Raw genomic sequence first — 14,079 nt, 5'->3', positions numbered from 1 at the left:
AACAGATAGATATAAACTGGCCATCAACAAGTTTAGGATTGAAATTAGACCAAGATTTCCAATGAGCAGAGGACTGCAGTTCCAGAACAGCTTTCCAAGAGGAGCAGTGGGGGCAAAAAACCTAACTTATTTCAATACTAAGATTGCTAAGTTTATGAAGGGAATGGTAAGATGAAGCTGCCCCACAATGGCACTTGGCCCATCCAAGACTGCTAGTAGCAAATATCTCCACTGGCCGGAGATGGGACATTAGATGGCAACAGCTCTGAATAACAAGAGAGAATTCTTTCCTAAGTATCTGGCTGGGGGGTCTCATACACATGCTCAGGATCTTATGATCACCATATTCAGGGACAGGAAGGAATCCCCCACATCCCTAGTCACACTAGCAGAGACCTGGGGGTTGGGTATGTGTCTGATGGGGGTGGGGGGGTTTCCTTCCTCTGCAGCATGGGGCACAGGTCACTTGCTGGTTTGAACTAGATTAAATAGTGGATTTTCTGTAACTTGAAGTCTTTAAATCAAGATGTGACAAACTGGAGTGGATGGGTGAGGTTCTGTGGCGTGTGATGTGCAGGTCAGGTTAGATAATCATGACGGTCACTTCTGGTCTATAGGAATACACCACTCTGGGATATCACCAATATCAAAAATCAGAGCTTAATAGAAACCACTGGTCCCACTGGTTTATGGAAAGTTATGAAAGTCTGTGATCCGCCCCTCCTTACAACATCTACTGACAAAGTTACTCCCTGACTGCCCTTTCGTCAGTAGTCTAATCAGTGGGAACACTGAGCTGATGTGTTTATGTTTAGCTCAGCTCGTTTTCTGGTTTTGCAGTTGAACTGTAGCTCTACAACTGGGTATGTGAGGAGTGGAGCCGAAAATAATGTTACTACTGATCAGTTCTTATGGACCGTACATATAGTAAAACTTATACTCACCTAATAAATCATAAGTGAATACATCCATTAGGCATCATTATACGAGAAAAAAGTTGACCGCAAGAACTTAAAGGAATAAACTCGTTAAGCGGCTTCAGCTCTGCTCACTAGGCAAAACTATAAACAGGATTTAAAGTTAATATCTGCACAGGGACTTCTGAACAGTAACTGAAGAATCCAAGACTTTCAAATATGCAAAGCTTAGGATAAATCAATTGTTTATGTTTTGCCCAAGTTTCTTCCATAGTTCTTTGGCCACTAAATTTACTGAAGATTGTGAGGTGCTTGGATACTACAGTAATGGGTACATGAGATATATATGTACATGAGATAGACCTTTTAAATTTAACCAAGTGCACTCAGTTATTATGCATTACTACAACATGTGTTATTTAGCCTAAGTAGTATCCATTGAAAGCCTTTAGTCTAGGGTTAAAAATGCAATTCTAAGGTTGCTTTTTTAAAAGATTACAAAAATGGCTTGGATGAAAGCTGCAGTCTGAGTGGGAGAAGAGACTTCAAACATGTAATTTTCTCCCAATGAATTCACATCAGGACTACAAAGTTTCTTCAACAAGATTGCTGTAATAGCCAAGCACTTTTAAAACTTATTCAATTTAAATCTTAAATTTTCATCTGAATAATCTTTAATTTTAAATTATCTTATAAAAAAGTGGATGATGGGATTAGAGAAGGCAAGAGCTGTAAAATTCAGACAGCTCTGAACCACTACTTCTTTCACCTGACAGAGATGGGTCTGGCTAAAAGTTAAATGGCTTCCCCACTGCCTACTACTTCCCCTTCATCTCTCCATTCAGTGGGATCTGGCAGCAAACAAAGCAGATTTTCTAAAGTAGATCAAACCACATTTGCAAGCCCAGATATGCTGATCAGCAGGAGCAGGGCTTGAAAGAGCAAGGCAGAGCTAAGCAAGAGAATGGGATCATAGTAGTTTAAAAGGAAAACAGCTCAAGCAGTTCCTCCTTTGCCACCATCAGCTGGAAGAGAAGGAAGAAAAATGGGAGGGAAGCAGGTTTAATGGGAATATAAACACATCCTCAGACATAAGCAGATTTTTATGAGTGTCTGTATGAAACAGATTAATAATTATGCTTAAACGCTTAATTGACTTTTTCCTCAATAAACCATTTTATAAGTGGAACAAACTCCCTAGGTGCACATTAATCAGCTAATTTAAGCACATCTTGGCTGTGTTTGAGGGACTGCTGTGCTTCAGCACACCCAATATGTGCGTGTATTGGCTGATTAACAGTTGTGTGCTGTGGCTTTATACATCACTAGAAAATTAAGATTTAATCTCCTTAAACTCATATCACACTATTTGAGGAGTAACAGTTCCTACCACAAAACAGAAAACCAGAATGTCTTAAGACATCGTTACAAACAATATATCCAGCTCTACGATAAACCAATTTTCACTATTTCCTATGGCATGTCTGCTAATTCACCAGTAAAAAAAGAAAATGAATTAGGAGGCTTTAACATTAGAACATTGTCTAGTAGCTTTTGTAACTAATCAACTTAGAGATTTGTATCTAGCCAGTTTTCAAAACGAATTTAAAATTGTTTTCGATTGTACACTACACCCGCCTCTCTGACAATTCTTCTGATTCTGCAATGACATTTTCCTATCATTTTAAATGTATTTCCTTTATCCCCTATTTCTGTGAAAGACCCATCTGTCAAGGAGAACTGACCATGTAAAAAGTGCAGTGAAACTCAAAGTGGGAAAAAGGAAAAAAACCTGAAAAAGAAACATCTATTACAGTAATCATAGGTGTTATTTGCAAAACAGCAAGCAAGAGATTTTCAGGCAGTTTTCAATTTGAGAAACATTCTCTCAGAAGGTAAGCATAAAAGTAAGCATATTTAGATTAATTCAAAACAATTTTCTCATAAGCTTGAAGAAAAATAACCCCGACAAAACGAAGCTACAAGTCATGATCAGCCAAGTTGTTCCCCAACCTCTCCCACCAAAGTGTTTTCTAATATAGGATTCCATCTGTATTAGATACCTTATAAATACCAGTCACTTTGGCATCTCATTTAACTCTGAAGGGTCATTTCAAAAGCACATGAGTGTTCCTGGAAATCTCACCCCGAAGTTTTTAAGTAAGAGTTATACAGCAATTAGCAAATAAACCGACACAGCATATTACTTTGAGCCAAACTGAGAAAAAAGGTACCATGTATAGAGTATCAAGCCATCTTAACTTTTAGGGTTACACTTAAACAGTAAGACTTATGATAGCCATCTTAAGCAATTGTTTTACAATATTATACAAAAGGAGACTACACAAGTGCAAAATACGGAGCAAGATCTTGCAAGTTAAAAGAGGCCATTGGAAAAAAAACCAAATTGATTCAAAAATGACTGGCATGAGTTCTGGATTTCCAAGAAATTAGGTTTTTCAACTTTAAGAAAATTACAATAACTAATACCTGAACATTTAGTCACTAATACACTTAAGTCATCAGAAGTGCAAGTCTTATGGTATTGGAAGATCTGGTATGGATATTCGTTATCAGAGAGCAAAGTCGTTGCTTTCTTTCGTAGCCTGCCACTGTAATTTTAAGTCTGTTTATAATTTGTACATAATGTCAGTCCAGCACAGAATTCAAGATTCTACTCTAATTGAACTATAACTATTTGTGGAAGTAGCAAGGTAATTAGCAAATAATGCAGACAGGCTTTTGGGGAGGCTCACCCTTCTAGAGCAGTATTCATACTGACTGTTTACAAGAGCAGATTTAACTATTTAGATATAAAACATTAAAAACATATAGTGCTGTGCCAAACATGATTCAATAGTCTAAATAGCTATGATCTCCAACTTAGCACAATGGAACTACAATTGTCAAACAGATTAGAAATAAATATAGCATTTTATTTCAAAAATTTCTGTAGCCTGTAGCTGTGATTCAGGAAAGCATTTCAGCATCTGACTTCAATGGGACTTAAACACATGCTTAAGCACCCTTCCTGAATAGGGAGAGACTTCAGCACAAATTTAAGTGCATTCCTGATTTGTAGCCCAAGATTCCACACATTTCCCCACCTATTAAGAACTCTTGTAACGAAGTAAATTAAATATTTATCAAGATGTCTGGATCTATAAAAGAGAATAGATGTGTCCTACACATTTCTTTAAGTTGTTTCCTTGCTTGCGTAGCCATAAAAAAAAAAAACAGACTTACATGGACAAGTTAGGAGATGGAACCCTACTATCATCAGCTAGGTTCCCAAGGTGGCTCGGCGTTGAAGTCGAACTGTTCTCTATAAAGCACTTCTCCTAGGCCTTCTGGATAGTTGTAAACCTGATCAGAGAGTTTGCCCTGTAGGAAAAATACATAGATAAATAAAATTTATAACTTAGGAGTAAACACCACTTTACCTTCAAATATGCAACTTCTGTTCTTAACTGCACTTTTAATATGGACTGCTGTCTCCTTTTATAGTAATTTACAACAACTTACAAAGCCTGTTTTTCAAAGGTGAGTGCACACACAAATGAGCATAAGCAAGACAAACTGTCAACAGTGACATGTTTAACTATCAATAGATGTTATCCACCTTATGGCCTCTTGATATTTATGCCCTCCTAGAACCTCCTCCCCTTATTGTCTCAGATAGCAACTATGAAAATTCAGGACAGCAGGTGCCTATATAGGAGCACAGGAGGTCAAAGCTATGTGCAACGATTGAAAATGGGACTACAGGCAGTGGATACAAGGACAAAATATAACAATCCGCGGGTGAGGGAGACAGTGGGAAGTACACAGGAGAATTAAGCTTGAGTATGGAGTGACATCAGGGGGTATGGGACTGTAATTGTCATCAGGTGGTACACATGGAATTTAATAGTCATCTTTGAGGGGATTAACAGAGTCAGAAGTGGTGCAAAGAGCACGACTGTTCTGATGGCCCACCAATGATGAACTACAGGTTTGTTAGAACAGATCCTCTTTGAAGAACTTCCCATAGTTCATGGGCCTGCAGTCCCTCTCTCAAGGACCACATTTAATTAATCCAAGTCAAGATGCTGCATGCACCACGAGTCCCCTCAGAGTCAAACACGTATTTCCCCAATTCCTACCCAGCTCTAATTAGCCCCCACCCCCAAGTGGGTACATATCTTCTAGGACCTCCTACAGTGCTCCTACTTCCTCCCCACCCACCCCCTTAACAGAGAATGGTTGGGAATGTATTCTAGGGGAAAAGTCAGGGGCCTTGAGCTATGGGGAGGCCAGAGTCTGTGCATCAAGAAACTGGCAGTTCAATGGGCCCTTAAGGGCCAAGCTATTAAATACAGATGCAAAAGTCAAACTAAAGTCTTGTCTACAGAGGGACAGCAAAGAAAATTAATTCAAATTAATTAAAGGTGTGAATTCAAAGTGGCATAGTTAAATTGCATTAAATCACTACATGAAAACATTCATTCTGAATTAAAGTGGCCTTAATTTGGTTTATTTCAATTCACTCTGGAAGTTAATTTAATCCTGTTTAGTTCCAAAGTGAACTGAAATAAACCAAACTAAGGCCACTTCCATTCTGAGTAACAGCGTCCACACAGGAATTTAATGCAGTTTTTCTAATACACTTCAAATTCACACCTCTAATTTTCTTAGCTGTCCCTATGTAGACAGCCCCTTAGGTGTTAAAATATGAGGTTTATACACCTGAGTTCAATTACAATAGTCATTTCAAAAAGTACCATAATAGGTCACAGTGGAGTTTAAACCAACCCTGCTTACACAAACTGAATTCTTCACAGGTACAAACTCAGTGTCTGTCACATTTTAAAATAATTGAAATAACCAGTGTAAGCAAACTGGTCATCTTGAAACCTGGGACATGCTGAGATTAAAAAGTGTGTGATAATCCATGGTATAAAAAACAGAATACTACCAATATTTAATAAAAGTAAATCTACATTAAACTTAAAAATCTGAATACATATGGGCTATCAAAAATGACCGATAGCAATCTAAACTAGTCTGTTACAGATCCTTTATCACATCTTTATCTTTTCAGCCATAGCAGTTGCTTATGTATGTATTGGCAAGGATAAGTGAGCAAACACAGGAGAATTAGGCTAGTTCACATTCCATAATTTGCACTCCAAACGTATCCTCTTTCTCTCCATCCCAACAAAGGCATAATAGCAGTGCTGTAGTGGAATCTCATTAATAAAATGTCATTTTTACAATACAAAACTATAGAACATTTACTAATACAGTTATGACTATTAAAACTGAACTACACTTGTTAAAAATGAATTGGGATTCTTTACTTCTAGCTGACGAAGTTACTTTTCATGTTCAGTTAACTTTAATTTTTCCACTGGAATTCTTTAAATTAAAGCTAAGCCAATAACATATTGGCATAAGAAATATGTTTTAAAATCAAGTGTTAATATCACAAAAGCAAAATGTTTAAATATCTACACTATTTTTGGATGCTGTTCAAAAAATGAACATCTGTATGCGGCTTTCAAACTGAGAGCACTTTTACAGCAAGCTAAGTCTCTTAAAAACAGGTGTTGCAAGCAGAAAAGATTACCTTTACTAGAGTACATAAAAGGCCACACTACAAGCAAATATGATCTGCACTACAGTCAAAATAAATTTTGCCACATGCCGCAAGGAGAGAGAGAGAGCACGCGCGAGCACGAGAGCAAGTTTCCTTGGAGTTGGAATAAAAATTGACAATTTTCCCTAGTGATAACTTCGTTGTGTTGTGTTTTAGAGGAATGCACTGGAATTTTAAACATACTTAGCATTTGAAGTCCTAAACTCAGGATTTCCCCCCACACTCTCCCCTTATTAGTGATCTCTACTAATGTATAGAAAGTACAATTCACTTCTCATGCATGAATATTTAACTCTCAAATATCCATAAAGGATAGAACAGCATTAATGAAGTCTGACTTTTGAAAAAAGAACAGGAGTACTTGTGGCACCTTAGAGACTAACCAATTTATTTGAGCATAAACTTTCGTGAGCTATAGCTCACTTCATCAGATGCATTCAGTGGAAAATACAGTGGGGAGAATTATATACATAGAGAACATGAAACAATGGGTGTTACCATTGTTACACACTGTAAGGAGAGTACTCACTTAAGGTGAGCTATTACCAGCGCGGGGGGGGCGGGCGACACGGGGGACCGACGGACCTTTTGTAGTGATAATCAAGGTGGGCCATTTCCAGCAGTTGACAAGAAAGTCTGAGGAAAGAATTTTATTCTAAGAGGTAAAGAATTTAACTAATGAAAACGTTCAGTTTCCAGATCAAAACAGGACAGTGCTAAAATGTAAAGTACTACATGCTAACATTTCACACAGGGTTGCCACATGTCCCTAATTCATCTGGGCAGCACAGATTTTAAAGGAATTGCCTCATGTCCAAACTGAAATGCTTGATTTTTCCCTATTTTGACTGAAAGTCTCAAAGGTGGCAATAAAAATTGTTCTTTACCAAGAGAAGTTTTCAGATGAGGATTTTTTTTAAACTAAATGCCTAGTAGCTGTACTTTGCCTTACAACACTTATAAAATCATTCATTGTCCATACCATTTTACAAACAGGAAAAACTCAAGGCACTAAACTCAAATATCCAGGGCCCAAACGCCTACAATCCAGAATCGCATGACTCACAGGTTTACAATGGTTGGCACACTTAGAGGCAGCATGAAGTGCATGGGTCATGGAAACTGAACTATCCCAATATGGTCCCTAGCTCCCTTCAAGATCACTGTCGAGGCATGCGGGTAGGACAGTATGTGTGAGAAGCTTGCCTTCCCTGCCGCCCTGCAGATCACAATGGCTTCTGTTGCCAGAGTATCCATCTGACCCCTTTCACCAGCACTAAATCTATAATTACTTTTAAACTGAAGCTTATGGTTTATGTAAATTAGCTCATTACATTATTTTCATTAAGTGTTTATGTGACTAAATGTCCCTAATTCCCCCCCCCCCCAAGAAGGTGAGACTCCTAATTCCCCTCTATTGTAAGAATGGTACAATTTATTACACAGAATATTCACATCAGCATCAAGCCCACTAAGGAAAATACTTGAGACTCAAAACTAGACAAGGTACACAGTCCCCTTTCAATTTTACAGCATAGGCTGGGGCAGCCAGAGGTACAGCTCACTGTAGCTCAGTTTCTCTAACACAGAAGGATTTCCCCTACCCCTCCCCCCCAGAGAAATATTTACATTACTATGTTACTACCAAACCCTATCCTAGCCTCAGAAGCAGCCACAATCCCCTCCTCCCCACAGACTTGGAATTCAGTGCTGCCTGTCTGCCACCTGGCTAGGGAATAGAGAGAGAAGGCAGGCAGAAGAGCGTGCCTGCTGGAGCTGCTTTGGAGAGAATTACTGTTCAGCGTATATGAGGCAGAGCAGGGAGGGGGCATCCACTCTTGCACTCACTGCAGTCAGACACATGGGGTGGGGGGATGCAGTGTCGCAAGCAGCCGCGACGGCAACGGCAGCAGCATTGTTCGCATGGTGACAGGAAGGAAAGAACCAGACTGGACCAGTCCAGACTGGAACAAACCCCTCCTCCCCTTCCACCACCATTATTCAGGCTGAAATGCTGTTGTCTTTCACATTCACCAAGGGAAGAACAGCAAGCAAGTGCATTATCTCTAAAGCTGGCAACCCTCACAAACTCGGTGAGGAAGAAGAATTGGGGCAACACTTCAGCTCACTCACACATAAGCATGAGTGTAAAAGAACAAGTTCTGAGTAGGGGCCCAGAGAAAGGAAAGCCAGAGCTAATCCATTTTGTAATTGTTATACAGCCGCTTCCCACAGTGACTGACACAATGCAGCTGTATTCCACTGGGGCTACCCAAACAAGCTATGCTGAGCCACCAGAGACTGCTGTAGACAGGGTCTGAATTGCAGCAAGCAGAGAATTGCAGTAACAGTACTTTTGCTCCTGTGTACTGTCACTTCTTGGTTGTGCAGGATGTTGCATAGCAGAAGATACATACCAAAAAGGACTGAAAGAGATTTAGTCTTGCTTTCCTCTGATACCCACAATTTGGATCCACCCTTATTGCAGTTACACATTTGTTCTGACTCCAAGCTTACATTTTATATGGATGGCATCGTGCTAAGTGTGAGAACATGAGTCTTCCAAACCCTATCACCTCATACACATGTGCATACACACTTGAAAACATACTACAGTCCCCACCTTGTTGCGTCTATATGGATGTATAAAAAGCCCTACAGTTCCCTCACAAGCTCCCCTTTGTATACTCACCCCCCCCCCCCAATTCACAACAATATACCTGGCTCTTCTTTCTCCTAGCACCCCCTTCCAATGAAGCAGGTGTTGGGACCATGACACAAACATACCCAGCTGACACCACTCTGAGAATACACTGACAGCCAGACCCGCTTTGTACACATTCTACCAGAAGCTGAGTAGTGACTCAATCCTCCTTCATACACTTTCCACAGGCCACCACTGTGACTGAGGAGGACATAAATAATCAGACCAAAAGGACTCCCAAGGCAGCCAAAACAGTGAAAATGGGCTTAATTGAGACAATTCCAAAAGAACTGGTGGGCAGCAGCAACCCAGTTACTGTTAGCCTGACAGACTGGTGGTGGGGAGGGGAGAATATTTGTGTGTGTGTCCGTCCTTGAGGCAAAAAGGGAAGGAGAGATTGTGTCTGAGGTTGAGGGTGTTTGCTAAGCAGGATAGAGGGGGTACAGAAGAGCATTCCTTACCCATTGGCATATCAGCATTAAGTTAATGTGCCCAAGACATTAAGACCCCTGGGAGAGGGCTACAGTAAGCCACTTGTGCAGTATCCTCAACCCCTACACCTCCCACTGCTGCCACATGAGCTTCACACATGCCCCTGTCATGAACCCCAGTAACAAAGGCAGAGCATGAAGATATCATTGGGGTTACCACCTGCCAGCACCCACAACATGGCTCAAGTGGTGGGGATAAGAAAAGAGGTGTGTGACACCACAACAGAACCCGGATGGATAGTCACAGTCACACAACATGGCCTCTGAGAAGCGAGAGGAGTCTCTGCCATGCTACGAACCCCTCTTCTGCTCCCTTGCCCTCCTCCCCTGTCTAGTCAGGCCTTCTTTACTGATCAAAACATCTAGTTACAAACCTATTTCCCTACACCCCCCAAAATGGCATTCTGAGTGTCAGTTTACTAGAGACAGGTTTCAGAGGAACAGCCGTGTTAGTCTGTATTCGCAAAAAGAAAAGGAGTACTTGTGGCACCTTAGAGACTAACCAATTTATTTGAGCATGAGCTTTCGTGAGCTACAGCTCACTTCATCAGATGTTTACCGTGGAAACGGTAAACATCTGATGAAGTGAGCTGTAGCTCACGAAAGCTCATGCTCAAATAAATTGGTTAGTCTCTAAGGTGCCACAAGTACTCCTTTTCAGTTTACTAGAGAGAAAGAGAATCAGCAAAGATCCATATGGGAGGGAAACAACACTACCCCTTGTCAGAGCTGCCCTGACTCAGAAGTGATGATGAAACAGCTCCTGCTACAAGGACTATTCCTGGGGGAGAGGGGTCTCCTTTCACTGTTATTAAGTAGCCAAGTCAAGAGACTCCCCTCTCCTCCCCCAGCCCCAAAAAAAGGGCATCGAGCAATGCAGAAGCAGCTGGAGGAGGAGTCTGCTATTACTGCTAACTGACCCACTTCAGACTGAGACACATCACACATAGCCACCCAACCCCCTCCACAGGAATCCGCCATGTTGGAGCAGCTGCTGAGCCCCCCCTTACATAGGCACATTTGGGTCTGTGGCTCGTCTCCTCTCCTCCCCCCAGTGAACGGATACATCAGCCACGGCACAGCAGCCCCCAGATCCCCGCTCTCTCTCTCACACACACACACGGGTGTCCGCCATGTTTGAGGAGCAGCTGCTGAGCACCCTCCACACACACATTCCGTTGTTAAATGTGCAACAGCACCTCACTTCTGCCCCGCTCAGTGAGGACACGCCAGCCCCGCATTAAGCGGCAGAGATCCGCAGCAATGCGTACTAGGGGAGGGCGCAAATCTGTGACTCGTCCTCTTCTTCCCAGCGACCGCTGCTGGAAAGGGGGGTGCTGCCCGCGGCTCCCCCAGCCCGCCACGGCTGCCAAGGACCTGCAGCTCACGCCTCCCACAGCCGCTGCTCGGGGCAGGGGTGGCCGAAGGTCTGCAGATCCCTCCCGAGGATGGAAGCGGTGCTTGGATCCCCCGCCCTCTCGTCATGTGGGGAAGGGGACAAACATCCTCCGCTCTTTCCGGGGGGCCGGAGCCTGCCAAGCCCTAGGAACTTGCCCTCCCCCAGCCGGGAGGTCTGGGGCCAAAAGCCCGCAGAGCCCAGCTGTGCCCGTACCTCCCGCCAACAAGCCCCAGGCTTGGGAGGGCGTCTGCTTCGCAGCTGCCAGCGTTGGAGGCGTGGGGGGGGGGGGTCTCTGCCTCGCCCCAGCCCCCGGGATTTGGGGCCTTCGCTTTCCACCCCACCCCCCTCCCCGGCCATACTGAAAAGGGATGTGCCAGCATTTGGGGGGGGGGGTCTCCCCCCGCCTCCTCCACCGGCCCCTGCGCAGCAATACGCAGTGCCGGAGGGCAGGGGGTCGGCCTGCCCCCACCCCACGCCCAGTGTCCCCGGGGGTGGGGGGTCTCCCTCCGCCCTGCCCCCAGCCCGGGTACTCACGTGGGACAACGGCCCGAAAGATTTGGTAAATCGTCTTCGCTTTTTAGGCGGAATTTTTAAAGAGGGATGTGGGAACCTACAGCAGAAATACAGGCGGCGGCAGCGGCGCCCTCCAGGGCCATAGGCTGCGGGGGCGGCCGGCAGGGGGAGCGCAGGGCAGCGCTGGGACGGCGGGGCACGGGCGCGGAGAGACGGGCAGGCCGGGAGCGCGAGGGGAGCGAGCCGGGCAGAGCGGGGTGGTGGTGGCGGCGGCGGGCGGCCAGGCAGGGACACGCGCAACGACGCCGAGCAGGCAGGAAAGAAGAGAAGGGGGCGCCGCAGCCCGGCACTTATAGGAGGAGCGGGGGGCGGTGCCACGCGTCACAAGCATGGGGGAGAGGGCGGTGCCTGCAGAAAGCAAAGCCGGTAACCCGCCGCCTCCCGCCTCCGCTACCCAGGGCGCAGCGCACCACCCTGGACAGGCCTGGGGCGCATGCGCCGGCAGGGAGCCGCCCCCTGCCCTTTGCTCCTCAGCTGCCGGCTGGGCGAGGCAGCGGGAGCTCCCAGCCCGCAGGTGGGAAACGTGACGTAATCCAGCCCCGGAGCTGCAGCCGGGCCCGGGCCCGGCCGCCGTGTTTCCCCCAGGAATTGAAATTGGAACGGGGGGGGGCGGGAGGATGTTGGAATATGGGCGGGGCGACCAGGGTTGAGACCGTGGCGGCGAAGGTCGGCTGTATGGCACCTTAGTAAGAACTGAAAAATGTTTCAGGACCCCTTTTTTAGGTTGAACTCGTGTTTTAAAATCATCACAAAAATTAAAGTTGGCTACTCCAAGCTTACTGTGAAGCGCTACATCTGCCTCCTTCTTGGTTTCTTGTTGTAATTTTGCACAACCCTTTGGTGTCTTCTTGTGTGTCCTACTTCCAGTCCTTCATGATATGCTCATGATCAGGCAGAAGGCGACAAGAATGCTCAGCTGTAGCTGTTGTGACTGGGAGTAGCAAGAGATGAATTTCTACTTCTTTCATCCCAGGAAACATAGCACAAAAATTGGGTCAAACTATTAGTGATGATAAAGAAGTTGAAGTTAAGTTTTCATTTATTTGTCATCTGATATTTCACCCTCTGTTCAAAATTTTCTATTCTGTCCTGATCCTATTGCTGGTAGTGCCTAACTCCACTCAACTGTAGGTGTTTTATAGGACAGGCATCTATAAAAGCTATGTAGAGGTTGAGTAGAATCCAGAAATAGATATTGTAGATTTGTAAGAATCAAGTCTGTGTACTTTTTCCGCTGGTTTAACAAACACTTCTTATCTTCTTCACTTAAGACCTTCATTAGTCAACTTCTGGACTGAAGTTTTTGCTTCTAGTCCATTTTCAATGGATATCTCTGATTGATCCAAGGGTAGCTTCTGTTGCTGGACAAAGGTCTACTACTGTTGTAGCAGATGCCTGGATGACGTTGTTTAATGACCCAAGTGGTTTCAACAATAGACTTAGAGAGAATGGCGTTAGTCTTCTCTGAACTTAGTAAAAAAAGTCTCCTTACTTAGATCTGTTCTATCTTGGATACTTTCCAAAGTCAGTAACAATGGTTGCAGTAATTTTAAGACAACAGACAAGAATTGCTCATGAGAAAGCCAGCAGGTTTTCCCAGGTTTGAACTTCAGTTCCAGTGTATCTTTTATTTGTTTCCAAGATGTTCAGTCCTTTTGGACTCTTGCTGAAAATGTAAGGCTTTTCAATGTCTTTTGAAGATTCTGCAGCTTGTACTAGCGCTAGCTGGAGTAGATGGCCTCTCCAGTGTGTGTATAGGAGAGATTAGGGTTACACTTTTCTCTGAGCAAAACTTGTACTCAACTACATCTTCCAGAGAAGTTTGTAGCTCCATCAAATGCACAAGCAGCCATCTGTTTAGGGTTCAGTTTACAAACATTTAATTCTTCTAAGATGTCACAGATGCAGCTGATGTGTCTTCTATAACCTGAACATCGAGAATGCATCTACTGGCCTACCACGGACATCAAGATAACATACGCAATGACTTAAAACTTAATGCCTATTTGCATTGGTGCATTCATCAGCCATGTATGCATATATTTTGAATATGGTGAGAGAGTTCTTCACTTTTTCAACTGCTGAGTCTTTCACTGTTGCACCGCATGCTTCTAGAGAGTCAGCTGTGTTTTTTCAGAAAGATAGCGAGCATTTGCCAGTCTTGTTCAAAACCAGTGTCCAACTTCAGGATTAACAAGTGACAATGCACTTTTCATTGGTCTCCAGTTTGTAGTGTGTGGTATCTCTTGCTGAAATAGAAAGTATGATGCAATAGCCACATAAACAGTTCATATAAACTGAGTTGAGTCTCCAGCATTTTACAGCCTCATTAAATTCTTCTAAAATTGGCTTTG

General features: G+C 43.7%; 1 protein-coding gene across 2 annotated transcripts in view; it reads right to left on the bottom strand.

Moving 5' to 3' along the window:
- Nucleotides 1–12,075, bottom strand: part of AZIN1 (antizyme inhibitor 1) — a 60,290-nt gene extending 48,215 nt beyond the window's left edge. The window contains exons 1-2 of one of the 2 annotated variants that reach the window (XM_073330405.2): nucleotides 11,687–12,075; nucleotides 4,164–4,301 (exon numbers count right to left, since the gene is read on the bottom strand). The gene's annotated coding sequence lies outside the window, so the exon portion shown is untranslated. The remainder of the gene's footprint in view (nucleotides 1–4,163; nucleotides 4,302–11,686) is intronic. The other variant, XM_073330406.2, reaches the window with a different exon arrangement.
- Between the last annotated feature and the right edge of the window lie 2,004 nt (nucleotides 12,076–14,079).

The sequence above is a fragment of the Lepidochelys kempii genome, chromosome 2 (genome assembly GCF_965140285.1).
Source record: "Lepidochelys kempii isolate rLepKem1 chromosome 2, rLepKem1.hap1, whole genome shotgun sequence".
Classification (NCBI taxonomy): Eukaryota; Metazoa; Chordata; order Testudines; family Cheloniidae; genus Lepidochelys; species Lepidochelys kempii.
This window is presented reverse-complemented; position numbering and strand designations above follow the sequence as displayed.